We start from the raw sequence: 25085 nt of genomic DNA, 5'->3' as shown, positions 1-25085 counted from the left end.
TGGACTGTCTGTTTTATTCAATCTGTGTAATTGCCTTGCTTATATCAGTATTACCCTATTCTAATTGCTATGGTTATGTGAATTTTGCCTTCCCCTTTCCCTCCACCCCTCCCTCCCACCCTTCCTTATTCCTTCTTTCTTCCTTTTATCCACTTCATTGAAGAATGTTTAGATACAATAGAACAATAAAGGCCCTCATTATAAGAGTTCAATAATCATGACAAATACATACGCTTGTATAATCACAATGCCAATCCAGATATAAAACATTCCCATCACCCCTGAAAGTCCCCTTACACTCCTTTACAGTCACAACACCCAACCCTACTCAACAACTGGCTTGTTCCTGTCGCTATAGATTAGTTTTGCTTTTCCCAGAACTTCATATATATGGAGTCATATAGCATATACTTATTTTTTGTCTGGGTTCATTTGTTAAGTATTATATTTCTGGGGTTTGTCCACATTGTTGCTTGTTATTGCTGAGAAGTACTCTAGTGTATGAAGATACCACAATTCTTTTTTCCCCTTTCCTTTGTGGACATTTGCTTTTTTTCAAATTTGGGGATTTTTTTTTCATATGCTTTTATTGTGGTAAAATATACATAACATAAAATCTTAACTATTTTTAAATATATAATTCAATGGCATTAAATGCATTCACAATATTGTACAACCCTCACCACTATCCATTTCCAGAAATTTTTCATCATCTTGAACAGAAATCCCACATGTATTAAATAAAACTCCCCATTTCTCCCTTCCCCCTAGCCCGTGGTAACTTTATTACACGTTCTGTATCTATGAATTTGCCTATTCTGGGTACTTCATACAGGTGGATTCATACAATATTTATCCCTTTGTGTCTGGCTTATTTCACTTAGCATGTTTTCATAGTTTATCCATGTTGTGGCATGTATAAGAATGTCATTCCTTTCAAACATGAATAATATTCCATTGCATGTATATACCACATTTTGTTTATCCATCCATCTTGATGGATATTTGGGTTGTTTTTAATCTTTTGGCTATTTTGAATAATGATGCTATGAACATGGGATACAAGAATCTGTTTAAGCCCCTGCTTTCAATGCTGTTGGGTGTATACTTGGGAGTGGAGTTGCTAGGCTATGTGGTAATTCTCTATGTTTCACTCTTTGAGGAATCACCATATTGTTTTTTACGGTAACTGCAACATTTCCAACAAGAATATACAAGGGTTCCAATTAGGGGTATTTTTTCTTTGTTTGTTGTTTTATAAAACCATTTAGTGGTGTGCAGTGGTATCTCCTTTTGGTTTTGACAGGCATTTCCCTTATGACCAGTGATCCTGAGCATCTTTGCATGTGCTTTCGGCCATTTAAATACGGGGAGCATGTCTATTAAAGCCCATCATCCATTTTTGGAGTGAGTTGTTTTAGTTTTTTGGAGTTGGAGGAGTTCTTTCTATATTCTGCAAGCTAATCCTTTATTTTATATGTGATTTGCTAGTATTTTCTTTCATTATCTGGGCTGCCTTTTTACTCTCTTGACAATGTCTTTTGTTTCACAAGTTTTACATTTTTATAAACTCCAATTTATCTATTTTTGTTCTTGCCTGTGCTTTTGATTTCATAGCCAATAAATTATTACCAAAGTCAATGTCATGAAGATTTCCTCCTAAGGTTTTTGTTTAAGGGTTTCTTAGTTTTAGCTCTGTAATTTAGCCTTTGGCCCATTGTGAGTTAATTTCTATATATAGTATAAGGTTCAACGTTCTTCTTTTGCTTGTGAAAATCCAGTTTTCCCAGCACCAGTTATTGGAAAGACTTCCTTCCCTGTTGAAAGATCTTGTCACCCTTGTTGAAAATCAATTGACCATACATGCAAGGGCTTGTTTCTGGACTTTTTATTCCATGTCATTAGTCATACATCCGTCCTTATGCCAATGCCACACTGTTTTCATTACTATTGCTGAAGGTATTTAGAACAATCAATGAACATTCTGTTCAGGTCGTTTTTGGGTACATGTCTTTTTTTACTTTGGGGTAAATACTTACCAGTATAATTACTGGATTATATGCTAAGCGTATGTTATGTTAGGCTCCATTTAAAACTTGTAAACCATTTCCAAAGAGCTTGTTACCAGTTCACACTTTCAACGCAATATATGGGCGTTCAATTGCTCCACAAGTAAGCCAACATTTAGTGTTATAAGCCTTTAAAAATTGTAGCCATTAGCCCTAGCCAGTTTGACTCAGTGGATAGAGCATCAGCCTGCAAACTGAAGGGTCCCTGGTTAGATTCTGGTCAAGGGCACATACCTCGATTGCAGGGCTCCTGCAGGAGACAACCAATCGATGTGTTTCTCTCACATCAATATTTCTCTCTGTCTTTCCCTCTCTCTTCCATTCTCTCTAAAAATCAATGGGAAAATATCCTTGGGTGAGGGTTAACAAAACAGAAAAATTGTGTCCATTATATTTTAAATGTGGTGTTATAATATTATGATTTTATTTGTATTTCCCTGATCACTAGTAATTTTGAGCAGGTTTTCATATGCTTATTGGACATTCATGTCTCTTCATTTGAGAAATATCTGTCCAAACATTTTACAAGTTTTTAGTTGGTTTGTTTGTCTTCTTAAGATTGAGTTGTAAGATTTGTATATATATATTATATTGTATATATATATATATATATATATATATATATATATATATATATATATTTGATTTCAGAGAGGAAGGGAGGTAGAAACATAAATGATGAGAAATAATCGTTGATTGACTGCCTCCTGCATGCCCCCTACTAGGGATTGAGCCAGAAACCTGGGCATATGCCCTTGACTAGAATCTAACCTGGGATCCTTCAGTCAGCAGGCCGATGCTCTATCCACTGAGCCAAACAGGTTAGAGCTGTTATATATATATATATATACTTGATACAAGTCTTTGTCAGATATGTGTATTACAAATATTTCCCAATCATCAGCTTGTCCTTTTGATTTCTTAATCGTCTCTCAAAAACAGACGTTCTCTCTTTTTAAAAATGTTTTCATTTTGAAATAATTTCAGACTTACAAAGAAGTTGTCAAAAAATAGCACAGAGTTTCTATATACCTTTCATCCAGCTTCCCTAAATGTTAACATCTTATATAATTACAATACCATTATCAAAACCAGAAAACTCACTGGACAATACTTCTAATCTACATTACTAACATTTTATTGTATGTCCCACTAATGTCCTTTTGCTAATCCATGATCCAGGAGTTTATTAGAAGTTAATTAACTTTTTTATTGTTTTCTGAAAACAAGGTTTGTTTTCACTGATTTTTCTCTCATGTGTGTATGTGTTTAATTTTATTAATTTTGGTTCTTACTTTATTCTTCCATTCACTTATTTTGAGTTACTTTTCTTTTCTTACTTTGCTAATATGGAAAATTAGATAATTGATTTTAAAACTGTCTTCACTGATATAATTATGTAAAGCAATACATTTCTTTCTAAATAATGTTTTAGCTTCACCTTACACTTTTTGATATGTGGTGATTTTTATATAATTCTTTAAAAAATATTTAATAATGTCTTTTGTGATATCTTCTTTGATTTGTGGATATTCAGAAGTGCCTTGTTTAATTTCAAAATATTTGGGTATTCTCCAGATTATTTTTGGTATTGATTTCCTATTATTTGTATGTATGTATGAGAATATATACTCTGTGACTTTGATCCTTCTAAATGTTTCAGCTTAGCTCATAGTCTAGCATGGTGGATGTTTTATGTGTACTTATAAAGAATGTGTCTACTGCTATCGTTGGTACATTGTCCAAAAATGTCAACTAATAGAAGTTGCTTTATACTTTTGTTTGGCTTTTATGCCTTTGTGGATTCTATATATACATTAAAATTAATTACAAAGAGGTGAATGATAAAATCTCCAACTACAATTGTGAATTTTTATATTTCCTTTAAGTCTGTGAGTTTTGCTTTATGTATTGTAAAGCTCTGTTAATAGATGCTGTGCACACATTAAGAATGATTATATACTCTGGATGCATTTGTCATTTTCAGCATTTAAGTGTCCTGCCATATTTCAGATAATATTTTTCATACTGAAAACTACTTTGTTATTAATATAGCTATCTCAATGTTTGTATGATTTATCTTTTTTCCTCCTCTTACTTTTAACCGATGTCTTTGTATTTAAATTTGTTCCATTTATAGCATATAGGTGCTTCTTGCTTTTAAAATGTTGAGCAATCTCTGCCTTCTAATGGAGTGTTTAGCAAATATGCATGTAATAAAATTATCAGTATATTTGGTTTTTATTCTACCATCTGGCTGTTTGCTTTCTATTTGTACTATTTTTTTCTGTGTTTACATTGTCTTTTCTTGCCTTCTTAATGATTCATATAGTAGCTTTAGTATTCCAACTTATCTTTTTATTCTAGGGTTTACAATAATAATGTTCAACTTATATGGTATGTCTTTAATATTACTTCCAATGAAAGTCTCACCTTCTCACAGTATGCATCCATTCCTGCCATCATCCTTTGTACTATTACAAAGTGTCATATAGCTTATTTCTACATATTTATAAAATGCTTAATACATTTTTAACAGCCAATTATCTTTTAAAGAAATTTTAAGAATAAGGAAAAGTCTTCATACACATATTTTTATAATTCCCATAGTTACCGTTTTCAGTGTTTTTTATTTCTTGATCTAAATCTGAGTGTGTGTGTTTTTTAAAACATTATTCTTTAGCATGAGAAACTTACTTTAACATTTCCTGTAGTGTGGCATTGATTGCAATAAACTCAGTTTTTGCTTTTTTAGAAATGGCCTTATTTAACCTTCATTTGTGAAGAATATTTTCACGGGATATAGAGTTGTGGGTTGACACTTTTTCCCTTTTAGCATGTTAAATATGTCATTTCACTGTGCTCTGTCTTGCATCATTTCTGATCTGTGGTCATTCTAATCTCATCCCTCTGTGTATGATGAGGCTTTGTTTTCTGGCAGCTTTTAAGATTTTTCTCTATTACTGGCTTTCAGCAACTTGAATATGATGTGCTGTGATTTCTTTTTACTTATTCTGTTTGGAGTTTGTTGTTCATCTCAAATCTGTGGGGTTTACAATATACAAAAATTAGAAAATTGTAGCTATATTTTTTTAGTTTTAGAAATTCATTTTTTCCAGATTTCATTTTTTAAACTTCTCTTTTCAAATTGGTTTATTACCTACATAGTTCATGGGGTTTAATTTTTCTATCTGTTGTACTTGCTAAATCTCATTATGATTTTTTATTTATAATTCTCCTCCTCCTTGTCTTCCTTCTCCTCTTCCTTTTCCTCCTTTGTATTGATTTTTTATTTTTTGCCATGATAAGACTTGATGCTCTATTCTATAGAATAATTATTTGGGGCAAATTTAAATTTTGTCTTTGCTCAGACTCTGTGGGTATCACTAATCCCAGAGCAGATATTATGCTTGTTATCTGCTTGAAATCTCTTTCTTAGAAGTGGAGTGTGGATTCTAACTCCATATCTCCCGCTGTCTAGACTTGGGTTTCCAATTTTGTGTGGATAAATCTTATGTCACATATTATTCAGGGCGGTTAGTTGGATTCCACGCCAGGTTCTCCCAGGCTCAGAGCCTCACTCAGGAGGCCAAGGTCACTTCATTGTGTCTAAGGGCCTTGATCTTAAAACTTCCTCCCCTAGGCATTTATTTTATAACCAAATCTGCTGCCCCTATACCAGTAGGCCGCTTTCCTTTTATTTTAATACTTAGCTATGGTTTTGAAATTTTTTTTTTCTATTTTAGAAAGCTGCAAGCTTTCCTTTCCTACTTTCAAGCTCGTGCATGTGTGGTCTATTACTGCATAATGTTTGCAGTGGTTAGAATTTCTTTCATGAGCTATATTAACTGAAATTCTTACATGTCTTCATTATTAAATATGAATAGAAAACCAAAGATCGTGACATATTTGAAGATTGAAGTATGACAAGAGATTGATTCTAACATAAACAAAGTTTTCAAAGGAAATAGAGATATTAAATAATAAAGAAAAACAGACAAAAACCTTTATTTATTTACTCAGAGACATATAAGTTAATATTGCATTCACAGCATCACAAAGTCCTATGAGAAAGGAAGATTTAGAGAACAAGAATGAGATCTTGATGATTACAATAACCTGCCAAAGCAAAAACAAACTGCAGTTGAAAAATTGGGTTGAAGGATTTAAAGAAAAACATTTCCAAGATACCTTTCTCTGTAAAGTAGAAGGGAAATAAGTAGAGACAAAAATATGACAGAAAAGATAAGTGACACAAGACTTATGCAAGAGGCCTAACAGTCAAGCATAGAAGTTATAGAAGGAAAAGATAGAGGAAGTGAATGAAAACTATCAAAGAAATAATAGAACATGATTTCGAAGAGCTAAAAGATATGATAATTGATAAATGGAAAAATCATTGTTAAATTTCAGAACACTAAGGATAAAGGGCTAAACACTTGCAAAGACTAAATAAATCAGATAAGTGTGATACCTCTGTAGGATTGACCTTCTATCATTATAGTGAATTATAGGTTATAGTAGAAAAGTACTTTCAAAGTTCTGATGAAAATTATTTTCAACTTGGAATTCTATACTCTGCCAAAGTCTGAAAAAAATGTAAGACCAAAGTAAAGATATTTTAAGACATGAAACAGGTAGACACCTGTTCCACATAATGACCCATTCTTTTTTTTTTTTTCTAGGTCAGCGATGGAAAACAGCCTTTGCTTAGACGTATCCAGCTAAGCTAAAGAAAATTGCATTTCTCTGCCTCCCTTGCAGCTATGGATGGCTAATGATCAAGTTCTGTCCAATGACTTATAGTAGACTAGAGGCCTGGTGCATGAAATTCATGCACAAGGGAGAGGGGTCCCTCAGCCCCGGCCTGCACCCTCTCACAATCCAGGACCCCTCAGAGTATGTCCGACTGCCAGTTTAGAGGATAATAGTATTGGGCATAGGATTTGCCCATAACTGGCAGTCAGACATCCCTCTCACAATCCAGGACTGCTGTCTCCTAATCGCTCGCCTGCCTGCCTGCCTGATTGCCCCTAACCATTCTCCTGCCTGCCTGATTGCCCCTAACTGCTTGCCTGCCTGCCTTATCACCCTTAACCACCTCTGCTTTGGCCCCTGCCATGGTGGCTTCATCCAGAAGGATGTCCGGAATGACATCTGGAAGGTCATTTGGCTGTTTGGTCTAATTAGCATATTACACTTTTACTATTATAGATGTGTTGTGAAGGGGCTGCAAGGAGATATTCATAAAAGAGAGAGATTGTTTCCTGCTTATTATTTCTTCTGATTTGTAGGCATGGTAGCTGGAGTTCTAACATTCATTTTGACTTTATTGGATTTCTTGAGAATGAAAGCCATGGAGGAAGATAATGAAAAAGAATGATGAAAACCATGTTTCTGATGACAAATCAGCCCACCATGGCCCCTCTGTACTGCCAAATTTCTCCTTGTAATGGAAAAATAAAATTTTATCTTTCTTACATTACATTTATTATTAATTATTCTCTTAGATGCAGCTACAGCTAATCCAAACTGACACAGAAAGCTACTTGAGGATATATATCAATAGATGACAAATTGGATTTTATTTTTGCATTCAGTTGCCATGTGATTATATTCTGGGCAATGATCTGTAATGGAAGTGTGTGAAGGGGGCTACAAAGAAACAGTGGATTTAACTCAAGACGATTATAAAAGGAAAAACCAAGAGGATATCTGTGCCTAAAGAATATAAAAAATACTTCGAGAATAAAATAAAGGCAAGTAGAAACTCCAGGGAAAATATAAAGTGTTAAAATGGCATTACTTTGTTCTATAATGAAATCCACACTCGTCGCAATGGACATTTGGTGGCACTAGCAGGGAGAAGAGCCTGTAGATTTGTCCCAGACCTGAGGCCTCTAATAAATCTGTCTATGGAACCCCACCCCTCAAAATTATTTAAACAATAATTAAAGCCTTTAGGAGGGGAAGTTTTATTCCAGAAATGATCACTAGTTGTTTCTGCTGCAAATTTTTATTCAAACTAAGAAAATTACTTTTTAAAAAAAGAGATTTTTAAAGATACATTGAAATGTTGGTGTCTTTTCACGAATTTAGTCTTGCTCTTATTTTGTTTGAAAAAGCGTTTGTTATACAGAGATTATCATTTATATTCCTCTGCTTCTGAGAATTTCTTCAGTAATACCAATTATAGCATTTTTCAAATACCTCAGTAATAGTACTCATAATCTTCTATTTTAACTGTCCATCTTTCCCTCTAGACTTTAACTCACTGATTGCATAAAAAGCCATTTTTAGTTCTATATTTTCATTACTGAGCCAAGCATCAGGCACACTGTAAGTGCTCATGTTTATTGAATGAATTAATGTGAGGAGACTTCATCTGATTATTATGAGAACATGTTATTTTTCGGCTGTTTTCTCAAGAAGGAAGAAAAAACGGTGAGAGATGTGATGGAAAAGGAAAGGAGAATACTGAACACGTTTACTAGAAGGCCCCTTTCCAAAGCACTTAAGCAGCAGCAAGCACACCCTTGGAGCATGTCTAATGATATTTCAAAGCCTCTCTTCACAGATCACCTCGCAATCCCAGGTCACAAGGTGGGAGCTGCCCGCAGTCCTGGTATCAAACCACTGTAACAGCTTCCAGCCCTCCTTCAAGCGAGGTGCCTTGCGATGGACTAGCCTAGGGTCACTGTGCCAACTTACAGCTGCCCTGTCCCTGTCTCCCTGCCAAACAGACTCAGACTTCAAGTGAGTAGTTTCACAAGCCTGCGAGGAATGGATATTTATAAAGACAAGTTATGTTGTGGTCATATTCACATAACATCACAGTCAGCTCAGCATCCAGGCAAACCAGAGCCCTGTCTCCTGTGAACCATTGTCTTTATTGACTGCAGGGCACTGAGGGGAGAGGCACACGGGGGAAATGAGGGGCAGGTGGGTCTGAGCAGTGTAACCAGATGGAAGCACACGGCCTTTCTTCTTGCTCGGGACCTTTGTTGGAGGCATTTGACTTACAGTGGAAAGAGCATGCAATTTAGAATGAATGGACCTTGTCCTGGGTCCAGGCTCTGCTACTTGCGGGCTTTGTGTCCTTGAGCAAGTGCCTTTCTATCTCTGGGCCTTGTTTCCTCGTTTGGAAAATGTCAACCCCATCATGCTATTCTGAGGATTATAAAGAAATAATGGATGAGAGCATCCTTTGCAAAATGTAAACTATATTCCTCTTTTTCAAACAGGAAGATGCCTCAAGGCTGTTCAGCATATTGTGTTCAACTCTTAAGTAAAGAACGTTAAAGAGAAATATTACCAAATTAGGGAAAATTGCTTATGTTAAGAAATAGTATGAGAAAAAAACTCTGCTAATGCCTAATATTCTTCTTTGTTTAGTAATCCACTAGTCAAATACTATTGAGCCTCTCATCACCGTAATCAAAAATACTTAGTGTCTACTATTCACTCATTCAGTAAATATTTATGTTCAAGCAAAAGGCAGTAAGTTAAGCCTCATGAGTGAACTAGTAGGAAAAGAGAAGAGAATCCACATTTATAATTAAGATTTATAACAATTCAAGGCTGTGCTAGATAAGTATCATATGCGTAATTACGAGAATCACAGCACATCAGACCTGGATACCCACATAGTACCTAACCGCATTCAATTCTTACCTAATGCAGGGCATTCTCTTTACTAGACTCTAATAACTAATAACACACTATGTCGGATGCATTCTATTCCAATTGTACCTAATTGTTAGCAACTCTTCTTTATATTCAACATTCGGTCCTCTGAGAGCCACATTATCTTCCTCTTCCATGTGAGCACCACTTGGTTATGTAAAGATGGCCACCATTCTTCCTCACAGGCCTCCTTTCGCCAGGATATATAACCCCATTCTCCATTCCCTTGGTCCCTTTCCTCACCACCTTGCACTGTCTCTGTGGGCCGACTCCAGTTTGTCCTGTGTCCTGTTCAAAGTGTCACATTCAGCTTGGCCTTAACATTCTCGAGTGATTCCACCAGGGCAGATAGGATGGGACTCTAATTGCTGTGTTTGTAGTTCTGATTGGCATTCACATTTATGATCATAGAGGTTACTAGCAAACCCTAATTTTCTTTACATTTAATGTAGCTTCCTTTAGGTGTAGCTATACTGTCTCATTACATATTTGTGAAGTTTCTTTTTTAGAACTAAGTTGAGAACTTCCCAATTATGCTTACTAAATTTTATTTTTTATACATCAACATAAGATCCTATCACTTACACAGGTTATTTCCAATATAGTATAGTACCTACTAGGAATATAGGGAGAATTATTACAAGGTCAATGCATAGTTTATAGCCATCCATTGCCTTTGCAAGTTTAGCTGTGATTCACTTTCAATCACTCCCCATAGTTCTATTTATGATGTCAATGTTCTCCAACTTCCCCAAGAAGTGGCCAGAGAAAGGACCCATTTGATTTACCAGCAAGAGTTTCCTATTTAGATTTTGAATAACCCTTCCCCCCAAGAATCAAAGCAAAGATAAATAGGCATAGAAGTTAGATAAGGACCCAACTCTCAGCTTTATTGTCAATAAAATTAAATTCAAGGACATGGAATGGCACCCCTAAGGTTGTACAGCCTGTATGCTGGCTGCACAGTGAAGGTGCTCAGCTCCTGTGAGCTTACCTGCCTCCTTGCAACTGGAACACAACGTAACATCCATGTCCTGCAGGGAGGCAGGCAGACGTCGTTCAAAGAGAGCCCAGAGGGGCAGAGCTGCACACACAAAGGCCAAATTCCCACATCAGATTCACTCCTCCCTTGGTGTGGCAAGAGGTGCTACTTCTCAGCACAGGAGAGAGCAGGTCCCACCCATCTCCTTGTATTCACAAATAGGCACTGAGTCCTGTTACCTTGTTGGCTGCAGGATGAGGCTAATGGTGTGGGTGCAGGCACCTCCTTCCATGGTGACCTACCTGTTCATACTCAAGACCCTGTGGCCATACCCATTTGCCCAAGGCCTTGCAAGGGGCTGACCACCTGAGAATTTTCCACATTCTTCCCAGCATGTCCTTCCCTCTCCTTGGAACTGCACATCACACTCCATAAGGGCTGGTTAGGCACCTGACATGGAGGGAAGTATCTGCTTCCTGGGTTTGCTTTCCCCTCTCTAAGGTCCTGGTCCTCAAGCGGTGCTGCCCTGGATGTGGGCTGACAGGAGTAAATGAGCTCAGCTGTTGACATGCCTCTTCGTCCTGCCCTTCTGGAACCTTTCAGAGTTATGGATGCATCTCCCTTTCCTCTTCCAATTCCAAAAGCCTGGACAGGCTTCCCCACTTTCACTGTTGCTCCTATGGTTGTCTTCTTATGTTTTTGTTTCTGGTACAAATAATTCTCCTATTCTGTGCAAGTTACCTGGAAGCTTCTGCAAACTTCTCCAATTTAGAACAATTAGGGTATATAGGACAACAACTTGAACTGTGTGTCTCCACTCATTGGCTTTCCAGAATTCAGTTGGCACCAACCCCATACGGGTGTGATTCCTGGATCCCTTTGCTTCTGTGAGGAAAAGCCAGGTCATAGAACCCCATTCAGAAAATTTAGAAGCTATGTTTTACTATTAGCCAAGCCTCCCCCTTTTTTTGTACTAATATGACCTTGTTTTCAAAATAATTTCATAATCATCATCTCATTTGGGCCTCAGAAGGTCTCATGAGTGAGGCAAGTCATGATTCTTTCTTCCCTTCCTATTTCCAGGGACAGAAGCATAAAACGGTGATCATCAGCCCAAGGATTAGAGGAGGGTTACCTAGTTACCACTGCATGCACTTCTAAATGACACCATGTCTGACCCAAAGCCAACACATTCTATTGCATCTGCGTGCACAGACCTCACAGGGCAGCTCAGCAACCACAAGGACTCAGGACTAGTTGACCTGGTGCTACTCTCCTGGGAAGCCAGACCCATCAGCCCCACCCAAATGCCCTGCTTTGAGAAGGTACATCTCCTGATGTAAATGGAAGAGAATTATTTATTGTGGGGGGTGAATAGAATAGAATAGAATAGAATAGAATAGAATAGAATAGAATAGAATAGAATAGAATAGAATAGAATGCAACACACAAGTTTTGGGTGACATTTTGGTGGCAAGTGCCAGAGGTGAAATGCATTGGAAACTGATGGGAGATGAAGCAGTAGAGTGATAGTTTTATGCTATGGCATGTTGGCAGTGTTATAATAGCTCAGACAGAAGGAGAAACAAAACACTCATGGTGTCCTACTAATGAGCGGGTGGAAGAACTCTGGTGCTACCTGTTAAAGCCACTGGGGGCAATGTGGATGGACCAGAAGCAGCACTTCCTTATTCACTCTTCCCATGAACATAACGGACACATTATGTTAATGGGCAGAGTGAATCACGGGCATGCATCCAGACGGAGCTTGCAACACTGTGAAGGTTTGGCTTTAATTCAGACCATATCTTTTTCCCTCCATCCCTTATTAAAATGAGAGTGTAATAAAAAAGAGAAATAATAGAAACTAAAACCTCCCACCAAGAAAACCTCTGCTATTTTGGATAACTCTTATGCCAAATTTTTCCACTTTAATGGAACGAGAAAAATATTGCAAAGGAATCCATGTGTGCAGATGACTTGAGTGCATCCACTCGCCTCCCAAAGCAGCCCGTTTCCAAAGGGCACCGCTAGGCTCCTGCCGTCCTCTTTTGTCTGTTTAATTTACTCACAATGCATCGTCCTCAAAGGAGATGTGCCCAAGTTCTCTCTTTCCCACACTGTCTTCAAACCTCGTTACTACTGCATGCACTCCTAAATGAGGAGGCGACTGGGTCTGAACTGTGATATGTTGAGAGAAAACCCAAACTGACAGCTGGAGGGGGCACTGCCCCTTTCTCCCTCATCCCAAATGTCATCCCTTCCTTGTCGAGGCCGGGCAGGCGATCGGGATGAAGAAATGAGCTCACATTTGAAAGTTTCTGACAGGCGTCATGGGCACAGGCACTGAGCGGCCGGGAATGATGGAGCTTGACATGACAGTGGCAGAGCCGTCGAGGCTGGCTCCGGGACATGCAAAGTTTGGTGTATGTCAGTCCCAATCCTTGTCATGCCCTGACTCCACGATGGTAACTGCAAATGGACAGAGCCAGTGGGAAGTGTTCAGAAAACTTAAAAACTTCCTTTCCTGAGAAGTAATGTTGCCAAGCCACCATAACACAGGATCAGGCACCTAAAATGGCTGTGCTCCGGCTGGGGAGGGGGAGGCAGGATGGGTCCCACTGGCTTGGTGGGGCTTGGCTCATCCTCTTCCTTTATTCTCTGCACTGCCCTCCAAGTCAAGAGGTTCAGTCTTCCACTTCTTTTCCACATTTCTGCATGTGATTTTGGGGCTGCCAGCATTTTCCTGTACCAGTGACTTCTGATGACTTTAATTTTTTAATATAATAATCTCTGTAGCAGATCCTAGAGGAGTTAAATATTAGGCAAACCTGCTCTTCTGACCCGTCTGGAGAGTGATTTATAATGGGAGAGGAGAGCTAGCTAGCTTCTTGGTTCCGCTGTGCAAATAGTTTCATAAATATTGCTCTGTTGCATTATTTTGAAATACTGCTTCTTTTAACCATCTGCCAAAGTCAAATATTTCTGCTAAATAAGAATCCATGGCTAGGCCTCTCACCCAGCCAAAGTAACAGGTGGTCACCAAGATCACCTGGTGGGAGAGCCCAGCTTGGTTAACCGTAGCTCAAAGTGATGGTGAACTGGCATTAAGGCATGATGGATGACAGCAGATGTGTGTCTTATCTTTAGCCTGGCCCTTCAGCCTACTTAACAGGGAACATATTTGTTTAACAATTCTTAGTGCGACACATTGACTTGTAGTTGAGCATTTTCAAATAACATAAAGACTTTAGAGATGCATTCATTAAAAAACCTAACAAATATTTGATAAAAGTAAGTGGCACATGTAGACTGAGTCTGAAAATTTTTGGAGCCTCAAGCAGAATGATAAATCAAATGCGGTGTGAATGTCTCCCTCTCCAAATGGCAACCACGGATGCCAACATTGAAAGAGAATTCTAGAGTCACAGTGACCTTAGTAGACCTGAAATCTGAGAATGGCAGGGATCCTCGTAGATATTTTAATTGCAACCTGCACTGTGGAGTTCAAGGTGAGTTTGGGCTACATATGCTGCTACTTCTTAACTTCAGCCAATTTCTGCTCCGGTTTTGTCCTTGATGACTGGAAGTGGCCCTTTGAACAGAGCATCTCCTTTGAGGGGATGGGCAGGGCACAGGCGAGCTACCTGAAAGCAATGATAGTGTCAGCTCATGTCAGGACCCACAGGCCCTCTGACCTACAATTACTTCCCGGTGCTTCTTCTCTTAGGCCTTTGCATATGCTGCTTCCTCTGCCTGGAGAGATATCTCTCCATTTTTCCTACTGCTGGCCCCTCGTGGGATGGGCTGCACTGTAGGCAGGTTCTCAGGGAACCAGGCCCTGGGACTCTGAGATTTGAATGCAGAATTACTGGGGGATACCCTTTGGAGCAAGACTTATAAGGGAGCAAGGGGAGCAGGATTAGGTAGAGAGAGAAGTTGAATTGGATACAGCTGCACCCAATCCCACATGGGACTCTGGAGCTGGGACAGCCTTCAGAGTCATCCTGCCCTAAGGCAGTAAGTCGGGCCTTTGTATCCTCATGTGGACCAGTCATTGGGTGCAAGTGCTCTAGGAAGGGTGTGTTTTCTTGGGTGGGGCACTTCTCTTCAGCTAAAGATCATTTTCCAAGGGTAGAGAAGGAGGGGCTGAGCCCTGGATGCGGAAGTGAGAAACCTACAGGCTGACTCTCACCAGCCCATCTCAAGTAGGTCCCATTTACTATTTTCTTTATAGTATGCTTTTTTTTCCTTCCTAGCTTTTATGATTTATAATTACATATTTATTTGTATGTACTTGATTACTGTCTACATCTCCCAATAAACTTTAACAATTATGAAAATATAAGGGCTATGTCAATCATAATCTTCACTGTATCCCTAGCATCTAGCAGGGTGCCCAGCACAAAGTAGATGCTCAATTAATATTTCTTGAATGAATGAATAAAAAAATAAAGAAGTGATGCAAGAAAGCAGGCATGACTGACATTGGTGGTTGGATTAGAGCAGGAGATCTGGGTGAGGCCTGGACCATGGAAGGAGGGACCATAGTACAGGTCACCTGAAGCCCCCAGGAATCACAGAGGAAGAGACCCGGTGCACTGGCTGCCGGAAGAGAGTGTGAGTCAAAGATCCACCTGTCAGTCTATGTTTTATGGAATACCAACGACCTTTGACTTTACTGACTAATACTGAGAGAGTTAAACCAACGGGGTTTGAAGCATGAATGCTGGACGGTAAGAACAATCGTGAGATACCCTGCAGAGGCTGGTGCATCACCAACAAATCTCTAGGAGAATTTAGAGCACTTTCTGTCAAAAGATGGCTCATCTCTCATATCATGGTGCTGACAAGTGGTAAAATTAAATGTCAGCCAAACAACTTCCTGTGTGGGTGAGTGGTTTCTCAATCCATAATGCATGTTCACTTGGTAATACATTAAGGGTGAGATTTGACATCAAGGCTAAGACACCAGGTAATTAATCAAAACTCTGATTCATTCCCACAGACCTATGAGCAATGCATTGGACTGAATGTTGTGGTCGATACAAAAACTTTCTATTCAAATGGGACAGACTATATATAGCCCAAGACAATGTGAGGTGGGAGTATGAAAATATCCTTAAGAGGGAAGTGCCTTGAAAAGGGCCGGCCGCATTACGCCCTATTTCACACAAACTCGTGCTGCAAATTACAGATTCAGCCTTCCAGCCAAGGCCATGTTTAAACAAAATATTTCTATAGGAAATTTAACTGAGTTCATAGACCATATAAGCCCTTAGCTTCTATCAGTTTAGATACAAAGCAAGGGATGTAATAGAAAGGAAGTCTCTCACTGAGCCCAGAGCTCAAGTTGCTGGGGAAGGACTTTGGGCACCTAACTGAGGCCGTTCAAGGCAAGGCAGTGTCTGCAGAAATGTATTGTTTATATCAAACACATAGGCCATGGGTTTTTCTCCACCATGTAGGGGGTTGGAGCATATAAGCCTTTGGGTAATGTCTGTGAGTTGCTGAATCACTATCGTGGTGTCAAAAGAACAGATCCTAGTGGCATTCCTAAAAAGGTAGCAATCCCCAAATGTTACTTTTCTGTTGATGTCGACTTTCCAATGAAAGGAACACAAGGTCATGAACATCATGATATCTGTGAAAGAAACTGAATGTGAAGAAAAGTAAAATATGTCAGTGAAAACGGAAAAAATGCCACCTCAGAATTTTATATGGCAGGCGGCATAGTATAGTGGAAGGAGCACAGATTTTAGGGTCAGACCTACTCAGGTTCAAATGCTGTGTGACCCTGGCTGTATTATTTGACCACTCAGAGTCAGTTTCCTCATCAGTATGATAGGGTGTTAACACCAGCCTCAGAAGGATACACACAACACCACACACTTCCACAATAATGATAAATGCTGTTTATGTTGTTACTATGGCAACTATCTTGCCTAAATATTGGAGCTATAGAAGTGTGGTCCACCCCTCAGCAGGTATTCTAGGAAATGCATTCCTTAATCCTTTTGCTCTCAATCTAACTGGTGGTGTCCTACCCTCCCAGATGAGTGCTGCCTGGCAATTGAATTTTCACACAAAAATAGCTACCTTTGACAGAATGCCCCCTTTGGACCAAGCCTGTGCTTTGCCCTCCAGGAATAGAATGAAATGAGACTCTCACAGTCACTCTAGGAAGAGACAGGAAACTGATTACTTATTGTGACATGCGATTGAGAGGGGGTTTCGAGTACAGCCAGGGTGTGGAAGGCAAAGCTGAGGGGGTCAGAGGATGCTTTCTGGAAAAGGATCAGTAGGAAGAGTGGCTAAAGGTTAGCATTAGCTCCTTTGTGCCTCAGTGTCCCAGCAGGTCCCTTTATTCAGCCCCTGCAGTCTTGTCACTTCCACAATCTCTTCCTGGCCTTAGTCAGAGGTCCTCTTCAGATCCCATCATGCCTTCAAGAGTCTGGCTCACAGAATACAAGTAGATGAAAACTGGGGTTGATTGAAACTTACGGCACCCTAGTAAAGAGTGGTAGTGATGCGGACTTGAGTGATTTGACAAGACTATGTAGAGATTGTGGAAGAGTCACTTGTCTAACAGGCTTTTTTGGCTGGTCACTCAGGGCCTCAGGGGTCTAACCAATTTGCTGGAACATATCATGCACTCACTGCTCCAGCTTTGGGTCAGAAGGCAATAAATTGCCTTAAACAAAAAGACCCACTCTTACCATGGAGCCCTTGACTTGGTGGATTTGCCCAGAACAGTGGTTGGCAAACTGCGGCTCACGAGCCACATGTGGCACTTTGGCCCCTTGAGTGTGGCTCTTCCACAAAATACCACTTACAGTGCGATTGAAACTTCGTGGCCCATGCGCAGAAGTCGGTATTTTGTGGAAGAGCCACACTCAAGGGGCCAAAGAGCCACATGTGGCTCGCGAGCCGCAGTTTGCCGACCACTGGCCTAGTAGGATGCTTGAAGTGATGCCATGTATGCAGATTTTGCAGCGAATTCCCCAGAAATTTCTCCCGTCTCAACTAGACCTCAGATATCCTCCACGTGCTATTTCCAGAAATGGACCTCACTTCCCTTCTTCCTTCCTCTTTCCTTCCTTCCTCCCTCCTGTCAGTTGGAGAGCAGGGCCTCAGAACAGCGAGGGCCCCTCTCCTTCCAGGCCACCACTGCCTGGTGATGGATGGAGCTCGACAACCCACAGTTCTTATGGCTGTTCTCCCACCGTTTTATCCAGGATTATTGCTCTACCGATGCTTTTCATATACTGGGATTCTGACATCCTCATGGTGCGTGGCTTCATGCTATTTGGGGACATAAATCATCACCCCAGCTTTGGTTGCTGGAGGGAGGGGGCCAGGACTGAAGATGTAGCACAAATCGCATTACTGCTTCCAGGGGCAAAAATCACCCCATCGTCACACCCTCAACATAGTCACATCAGTCACATATTATAAAATGATATAGTACAACGTGGTTAAATACATCACCGATTTGCCAATAATAGGTATTGGTGTGAAGTCTAACGGGCGGCACAGCCGCCCGAGGTATTGATTTTACTGTCTAATGGTTGAGAGAGATGTTATCTTGATTAATTAGAAGTCAAAAACAAATGCATCTTCTGTTAGATCTCTTGTGAAAAAAATTCTACATGTATCTCAAAAACGTTGAAAACCTAAAAGGACAGGGTGAGGAGGGAGTGGACCACCCCTTCAGCCACCTGTCCTGGGTGAAGATAACGTCTGCGAGTACTGGGCAAGTTGATGTGCGTTAACAACAAAAAGGGAAGGGGGTGCCCATCTTCCTCCTCTCTCCCACTGCAGCCTTAAATTCATAAATTAAGAAGAGAAAGCACCACCGAGGTCAGAGCTTTCCCTGCAGCCTCTCTGACCTTGACTGGATGGAATCGGTCCACTCGCCCTGCCGTCCCAAAGACTGCTGAACAGTCAGGGATGGTGTTTCCTCTGCAAGGGCGTTCTGGAAGCACCTAGAGGATGATTTTCAGAAGCTAATGGTAGAGTGCTAGATAATACTGTTTTTAAAGGTGAAAAACATATACATATCACCTGCGAAACTGCTAAATTCTAGCCAAAGGATGCTTTCACAGACAAAGCAAAGGTATTTAAGAAAGACAGCCATCACTTGGGCATTCTAATGAACTTTTAAAAAATTATTTATTGATCTTAAAATACCAATCCATACAGCATGATAAGCCATAATATAACACAAAGCTCTAGTGAGGGCTGATTTTATTTTGGATTCGTGAGCTAAGTCTGTTAAACAATCTACATTGGGTGGTGGTTCTTTTTCTATGTTTTTCTTTCTTTTCTAAAGCTTTCTCCATTCTTCCACTTGAACCCTACCTGCATAGATGGAGCTGAGATTAAATCGACCTGCCACAGTAGGCGTGGCAAGTGGCTGAGTTAGGGGCACTCCTGAAAAATATTCTGAGCTACCTGTGTTGAAATGCAAACTGCTCTGCCATTTAGGAACTGCTTGACATTGGGAAAATAATATGGAATTTCTAAGCCTTGGCATCTTATCTGATGTCACTGGATTATTAAACCAATATTTACCAAGAAATGGTTATGGAAGTGAGGAGAATACAGTGATAACCAAAGACACCTGGGTCCTCACTCATATTGGAGCTCGTGTTGTAGTTGTGACGTTCTAAATGGGACAATTCAATGCACATAAAAGAACCTGGAGTCTGTGTTCTGTTTACTGACTGTAGGATGCAATGGATGGTTTTATTGTAATTGCGGGATGATTTCAGTCTTCATCAGGGCTAAGCTTAAACCATCCTTTGTCACGTTGTAAAATGTTTGACAATCTAAGCTATAGATTTGAAAGCCTTTTTCCAACTCCAGTTTTTTTAAGGACATTTTGCCAGTGAGGAGGGAAGTTTTTACCTACAGAGAACAGTCACCTGAGTCAAGGTCACCTTGCTGAGGGCCTCAGGAGGCAGCCTATTCCTTCAGCTTGACCGAGAGTCTATTTTTCTTGCCAAGTGTCAGGACGCTATTCTTTCCCTAAATGCTTCCCAATCTCCTTGCCATTCCTCAATTTCCACTTTAGCCGGACCAAATCAGACCAGATCTTGGCTTGCAGTTAATTTGTCCGTTTAACTGACACTTCCTGAGTTCTCACTTTGGGCCTGGCTCTGTGCCATGAGTCAGGGGCACAACCTCAGACTCTCCTGCCCTTAGCAGAAGGTCCTTAGAAAAACCCAAATTTCGCCCTATTCTGGAAATTTTAGGGAGAAGCACAGAAATAAACCTTTGGCTGGGTGGGGATGGGGCAAGAATTTCATGACAATCTTCCTCCCCATCCACCTATTTCACTAGCTCTGCACACTTGGGAGGGAAAAACATGGCCTAAGGAAGCTGCCCTCAGCACCACACAATTTATAGGCAGAGAGTGCTATAAAGGAACCAATTTTTAAAGCTTTGTGTTAATTTTGTGTGGGTTCTTCCAAAAACTTTACCAGGAAAAGAAATAGAGAGAGAGAGTGTGTGTGTAAAATGTCCACAGTTTATATATTGGATTGTCCCCTTCCCCCTAGTGGGGAAGAAACATCATAAAGGGCAACCCCTTTTCTCCGTCCCACTGAATCATTCACCGAAATCAAGAAACATGGATGCCTCCTAAAGAGGCCAACATGTGCCTCAGACGTGCCCCCAGGCAGGCTGGAGAGCCGGTTACTGAAATCTTTCTCCCCTCGAGCTCTTGGTTCTTGCACCAGCTGGACAAGGAGGAATCCCGAGGAGTTAGAAATATTTTGCATGCAAAATCAACCCTAAACACAAGAACCATTTACACGCTTAAATCTTAACCAAAGGGGCTTTCGGATGTAAGTGGCCATGGAAACTCTCCACCCTGCCTCCCTCAGCGGGGCCCCTCAGGAGGAGCCTTGCAGCCGCTTGTACAAAGCACAGAAGGCATTTCCCTGCCTCCACAGCATCACCTGAGGCGGCTGCGGTTGATGGTTAAGAAGAGCGGGGCTAATTCCGCCGGCTGGGCTCTCTCCGCCCTGCTCTGACTGACAGGCCGGGCCCTGCTCATCTCTGAAAACTAGCATCAGGGAATGACATACAGTTTGATAACATAAGATGCTTAGGGTTTTTGGCTCAAGTGAGATGTTCAGAGCTAATAGCCCTGTGAGCTGAGTTTTAGCTGCGATCTGCACCTTGAGATATCCGTTCTGTCTGGCTCAGGAAAAAGGGGAAAGAATGAGAGCTTATTTCTAGAAAGGTTTCCGATGAGCAGCATTTGTCATTGAAGGGGAAGATGGGTATAATTAGCTTGTCAGTCTGGTTTGGGCTGAGCAGGCTGTCTGTGCTAAGAAAGATGGACCAACTGCCAGAGCCGCTGACAGGCAGTCGATAGCGCAGCAATTAATGTCATAAATAATTCCAGAACCAATTACATCAAAATGGACTCGGAGCTTTAAAAAGGTACAGAATTCTCTTATTCTTCCTGCTAACAGCAAGAAACAGCTTTCATTTTTCTCTGTAATTACTTTTCATCGTATATAGCAATACAGCTGAGCTTTCCCGTCCATATTGAAGCCCTGTCTTTCTCCCAGCCTCTCCCCCACCGCCAGCTCCCTCCTTCACCCCACAGGACAAGGCTGTTAAAGTCGATCTTCCTGCCAGAGCAGTGGGGTGAATGTCTAATCTTTCAGCTGGGCTGCTGCCGGAGAACTCCAGCTACACCTACATGATTAAGAGCCAAGTTTTCGAAAATGTCATGGACAATGACAGCACGGTGCCCCAAACAATGGCATTTGGAAATGAAGACATTTGTGAAATAAATGGATTTGTCTTATTATTTTAAAGGTTGCTGTGACTTTGCTTCCACTGAATGTATTGATTTCCACTCCCCTTCTCCTTCTTCTTCTTCATCGTGCTCGTCTCTCCCTCCTCCTCTGTACAATCGCAAGCACGGAAGCCAGGCCAAACTATTCCCTCTCCCCTGCAAACACAACTCAATACCGCCCATGTGTGCTAATGGGCATTTCTTTAAAGAAAGACTATCACTCTCCTTAGCATAGTGTTTTGCTTAAAAGCTATTCTCTTGAGCTGTCTCAACTCTTCAGCTCATTCTCTTTGTATCACAGTTCATATGCAGATAACACAAAGGCTGTTATACTCCTAATAGCAAAGACATATCAGATAGCACTGGTGCTAATAGTTTCTTTCTTTCTTTCTTTCTTTCTTTCTTTCTTTCTTTCTTTCTTTCTTTCTTTCTTTCTTTCTTTCTTCTTCTTTCTTTCTCTCTTCCTAGCCTCATCAGTTGCTTCTGTGCCTGGTGTGGAGAAAAGAGGGGATTGTGGGAAATCAAATTATTGCAGTATTCATTCACAGCCTTGTTCTGGGCCTGACAAACATTTCCAACTTTTCAACCAAAGTGGCATTCACTCCGGAGGGACCAGGAAAATGGCTCAGGAAGTTCTCACTGTTTGGAAACCAGAAGCAGCTGTCGGTGTGGCTTGCAGTTTGCTGAGTGCGCTCTGGCTCCAGCTCCTGCCGCTGATGGCTCTCCCTTTAGCAGGAGGTGTCACTGCGGTGCGCGGTAATTACCGCGGCAGATTTTAGAGGACGTGGGATAATTAGGCCAGCCTGCGCAGGCATAAACACTGACATTTACCATATTAAAAACTGGAGTTGTCGGCATTTTCCTCCCTTGCAAGACCACGACAATAGCAACCTCGCCAACAAAGATAAGCTTCAGGAGAACAAAGGGCCTTTGCATCTGGGGGAGTTTGAGCCGGTGCCTGTGGTTGGCAGTTGGTGCTGAAGGGCTCAGTGTCCACTGGAGAAAGCTCCTGCTGGGGTTCCCTGGCTGCCGCTCTGCACTCACACTCCCTCGGCTTGGACATGCAGCTCCATCTCCTAGGTTAGAATGGTGATGGGGGGGCGGGGGGCGGGGGGCATGGTGAAATGATACCACGCAGACAGCGTCTCTCCCCTTCCACTTCAGGCTAGGCACAGACAGACTCTCTCAATACCCCCTTCTCCTGGTACCTGGGCGATTCAATGACAAGAACACCGGGTAAATGTCCTTGTTCTGCAAGTGACAGTCAGGCAGTAAGAAGATAGGGGACCTTCCTATAAACCCAAATCACCCCTCCAAGGGCCGAAGCAGTGGGGATGTTCTTCACTCTCCATTCCAGATAGAAATGGACCAAGGAAGTGCTTGAAGACAAGTTCAATGATGCCTAGGCTGGAGCTGAAACCTCAAGATGGGGTTCTTCCGAAGGACAGCAGCCTGCTGCGAATGCAAGGCTGTGCCACCAGGGCACCTGAGTGTGCACCCCAGCCTCGCACTTTCCTATTAAACAGCTCTGGGTAACTCAAATCCCCAGTGTTCCCTTCTGTAAAATGAAAAAAAAAAAAAAAAAAAAAACTAGCTCATAGGATCATTGTAAGGATAAAATAAATATATACATTGAGCACACGGGAAGATAAAATGATAGATAATAATGGTAGGAAGAATTTAATAAAAAGGTAAAATTCTTTTTGATTGCAATAGTTCATTTGCCCCAAGTAGGGAACTGTGTTGAAGGTTGATTTCCCCAAAGAAAGACAGAAGGCTCAAGTACAAGTTGTCTGTGCTTGGGCGAGATGGCAATGATTAAACAAGGAGCCATGGGGGCCCTCTGAATACAAGACCTGGAGAGAAGTCTGTGCCGATAATAAAGTGGTATGAATCAGCTCTCACATTTGCTTCCTCACTGACCCTAAAGTTGTAGGGGCGGGCTTTCTCCAGGCTCAGACTGCACGCTAGCCTTTGGATAGGACCTTCTCAATCTGATCCGGGTCCTAAACATGGAGGCCCTTCTGGTCTACCCACATTTTACTTCTCCACAGTGAGAACCAAGGCCTGCTGTCCTTAAAGTGGGTTGCCGGGAATGGGTCCAGGAGCCCTGTGTCTGGGAAAGAAAGGCAGTGTGGACCCATGGGAAGAGCTAGAAGCCTTGTTCCAGGTGATTGGGTGCAAACCTTGGACAAATTACTATGACTATCTGAACTTGGATTTCCTCATTTATAAGTGAGAAACAAACGATAATTCACCTCTATCCACCAGTGCTGTGGGAGCAGTCAGTGAGCAAGCCCAGGTAGAACAGCTGCCTACTAGATACTAAAACCCTGCCCCTTCCTTTGTATATTCCCTTTCTCATCGGTAAGACACCTGGCCTTCACAAGGAGTTTGTGAGCATCTGATGTCAGATGGCATATAAATGTGAAGTAGTTCCTTGTTGTTATTTTCATGCTACTTTGAGGAGCTTTCGGGATGTGGCTATTCCCCGCTTCAGGATTGCAGGCCCTGAGTTCCTTGTTCTGACTCAGGCAGCATGCACCCCGTCTGCTAGGTCAGCAGCAACAGTTGCAAGCAAGCCACTGAATGGAAGATGGGCCCTGCCCTATCAGCTGTCATTTGCAAACAAACAAACAAACAAAACACAAAACAAAATCAGCCAAATAAATTCATTTCAGCTACTTCTAGGCATAAAAGTCAGCCTAAACTCTTAGGCACTGGACACATAAAGATCCGGGTTTCCAGGATATTTCCATGGTTTGTGAAAGAGTAGGACCACATATTTTAAATAGTGAACATCCTGGACAATTTGGCCTTCCTGGAGATATGTACCCCCACAGCAGAACTGAGAGGATGGTCCAACAGTGATGGCTTGCACTGTGAGGGTCAAGGCAAGATTTGTAGTCAGGCCTACAAGAGCATGTGGCATATGAGCAGCCCTCAGGACCGGGATCGTCTTTTTCCATGTTGTCTGAGATGGTCCCAGAGCCATGCCCTCTGGTCCTCTTTGTTCTGCTAAGAGGTTTGTTGTTGTTGTTGTTATTTTCTGTTTAGGATCTTGGGAAATCATTTTTTCTCTTTTTCATGGCTTTAAAGGAGCTAGATTCTTACCCACCCTCTAGGCATTATAGATTATTGAATAAGTCATAGGTTTTGGAGTTGAACAAATCTGGATTCAAATTCTAGTTCCACTACTTTCCTGCTATACAACTTTGGACAAAATAATAGATCTTCGTTTTGCTTTTTCTTTATTTTTTTCTTCCTTGTTATTCTCCTTGGTATAACGGGTATAATAATGCCTATTTCATAAGGTTGTAGGGTGAATTGTATAGCATCCAAAGGGTAATCATGATAGTAGTTATAATAGCAGTAAAAGTAATAGTTTTAGAATAGTAGTAGTAATAATAATAGAAGACATTATGTTTTACACTCTTACTCAAGTCACAGCTAAAAATGGTCATAGCTGGATTTCCATTTTCTAACTTTAAATACCCCTTGAGGGGAAAAAACAACACACAAAAAA

The 25085-nt window shown here is 41.0% G+C and overlaps 1 protein-coding gene across 1 annotated transcript in view; it reads left to right on the top strand.

Moving 5' to 3' along the window:
- Positions 1 to 7549, top strand: part of LRMDA (leucine rich melanocyte differentiation associated) — a 1007721-nt gene extending 1000172 nt beyond the window's left edge. Inside the window, exon 8 of the mRNA XM_059661903.1 lies at positions 6755 to 7549. The gene's annotated coding sequence lies outside the window, so the exon portion shown is untranslated. The remainder of the gene's footprint in view (positions 1 to 6754) is intronic.
- The last annotated feature ends 17536 nt before the right edge of the window (positions 7550 to 25085 follow it).

Source organism: Myotis daubentonii, chromosome 13 (genome assembly GCF_963259705.1).
Source record: "Myotis daubentonii chromosome 13, mMyoDau2.1, whole genome shotgun sequence".
In the NCBI taxonomy this organism is placed as follows: Eukaryota; Metazoa; Chordata; class Mammalia; order Chiroptera; family Vespertilionidae; genus Myotis; species Myotis daubentonii.
The sequence above is the reverse complement of the archived record's forward strand: the minus strand, read 5'-3'. Positions and strand labels throughout refer to the sequence as shown.